Here is a 2,199-nt window from a genome sequence, read left to right as displayed (position 1 = left end):
GTTGGATAAAAAAAGTGAAAAGCCTCCCACGGGACACGGAGGGGGGGGAGATGAGGATAAGCTTCCCCCTTCCCTCTCCCTCCGGAAAATAAGCCCCGTAGTCCGAAGAGAGTGCTACCCGAAAAGTGGGAACAAGGAATCGAAACAAAGCGAAACAACCACCAAACAATGAAGTGTTGTCCGGGGAGTGGTGGTGGTGGTGGTGGTGGAGGTGGTTTTGTGGCCAAACAGCCCAGGCCCAGCAGCCTCCCACGGGGTCCTTGGAGTAGGCGAAGGATAATCGATAATCTGATTGGTATGCTGTTTCGTTGCGTTTGCGGTTCTGTTTCTCTCTCTCTCTCCATCCAGGGATCATCACCGTTAGGCGCCAATGCCTCGGGCCCATCCCACCCCACCACACCACCATCATCGATCGAAGGTCAGTCCGGATACTGTAGCCGGATACAGTGTTTCCCTCCCTCCCCCTAATGCCCTCTTGTCCCTCCCTGGAGTTAGTTCATTAATTCTAATAACGCATTGACAATCGGTATATTGGTTTTTGGGTCGCTCTCCTCACGATCCGGTCACTTTCGGTTTTTTTCCGTTTTCCTTTTGGGATTCTACTTTTTTTGTGAAATCAACGAACCGGACACAGATTTGATGGTAGGGTCGTCGTCGTCGGTCGTCGGAGAATCCCAAAATCCACATGCGGCGATGTTTGCCATCAAGAGCATGGGCACACGCATGGATTGTTGCACTTCAACGTTTCGTCGCACTACGCTGACGATCGACTGCCGGTGATAGAGACCTCATGTGGCGCACGTGCTATTCATACGCAAAAAGGCACCCACAGCCTGCCAGCCTGCCAGCCACCGTGTGGGACCGTTTATCTGCGTTTGTCATCATTTTTCTTCCCATCCCATGCCCACTGCTCCTCCTCCGTCATGGCGCTCAAGATGTTTTGGACATCGTCGTCGTCGTCGTCATCAAGTGACGACCGAATGGCGACGAAACGTTCGATACAATCTTCGGACATTGATCCGGTTGGGGAGGATGAGATGGAGTAGTAGGTTGTTCGGTTCGGTTTTTTTTTTGTGTGTATGCCCTCTGGATGCCAGATTTCGATCCTGCTGCCCCATCAGGAGGGAACCGAAATATGAGCCTTCCGGGGATGGAGAGAGAGGAGAATGGCAAGAAGCAGCAGCAGCAGCAGCAGCAGCAGTGCCAGGCCATCTCTTTATGCTTCAAGATGATAGGGAAATGAAGTGGAACAGCGTGGCCGTTGTAGTTGAGGCCATTATGGCTTGTCCGTATCGTATCGTAGGGGAGATGGTGCTGCTGCTGCTGCTGCTGATGCTTCTTGTTCAAAATTGGGGGAGCAGATTGCCAATATAGATCTCTAAAGGATAAGAAGAAATGGGGCGTGATGCTTACCATGGGGGAGAGAGCAACTTTGTGTGAAGCAGGTTGCCCGAACCGGGCAGCACTTGTTGATTGTTGAGACGTCGACAGAAGCACTCGGAGGGGCTCTCTCTTGTTGAATTTCACTGAAATACTCAATCTCACTACTTCTTTGTGATATTATCGCTTCGCCAAACAATCACCACTTCACTCAACAGCTGCTGTTACTTTCTTTAATAATTTAATAGTTGTCTTCATTTATTGATGTTCCGTAGTTCAATAAACATTCTCTTCACGTTCTGTTCTGGCTGGGGGGTAGAGAGTTCTCCACTCTCCCCCCGGGGGGGTTTTTAGTAGTAGTGTATGCTATACTATTATTTGTTTTTCACCGCGCGCGCCCTTTCCGTGTATCCATTTCCATCCTCATTTCCTCTGCACCAACTAGTATCACTTTTGAATGTTGATTTCATGTTTTGATGTACTCGCAGCACTCGTACTGCCGTTTTGTATGTTTTTTATCATGCTAGCAAGAATCGATCCGGAGGATTAATGTTATGATTTGATGGACTACTGCTACTACCGGCCTGACTGTTCTCCCGTGTTAAGCTTCCGTGTGACTGCAACACATGCAGTTAAATATTGTTGACCTTTATAATAGTAATAGTTTCCACCGCCACAAGAGAAGCGGACTGATAAGCCGCTAATGAGCGCACTAATCACATTATTGTTATTATTATTATTATTTTTGCACGAACGACGATTGGTTCCCGTGTTCCATCATCCATCCACGATGCTGCTGCCCCCGCTGTCCGCCGGCTA

General features: G+C 49.0%; 1 protein-coding gene across 4 annotated transcripts in view; it reads right to left on the bottom strand.

Annotated features, from left to right (window-relative positions):
- Positions 1 to 1,399: 1,399 nt before the first annotated feature.
- Positions 1,400 to 2,199, bottom strand: part of LOC125951603 (protein sickie) — a 108,963-nt gene continuing 108,163 nt past the window's right edge. For all 4 annotated transcript variants that reach the window (XM_049680545.1, XM_049680546.1, XM_049680547.1 and 1 more), the window contains one exon: positions 1,400 to 2,199. This exon is cut by the window's right edge and continues 2,692 nt beyond it. The gene's annotated coding sequence lies outside the window, so the exon portion shown is untranslated.

Source organism: Anopheles darlingi, chromosome 2 (assembly GCF_943734745.1).
Source record: "Anopheles darlingi chromosome 2, idAnoDarlMG_H_01, whole genome shotgun sequence".
Classification (NCBI taxonomy): Eukaryota; Metazoa; Arthropoda; class Insecta; order Diptera; family Culicidae; genus Anopheles; species Anopheles darlingi.
This window is presented reverse-complemented; position numbering and strand designations above follow the sequence as displayed.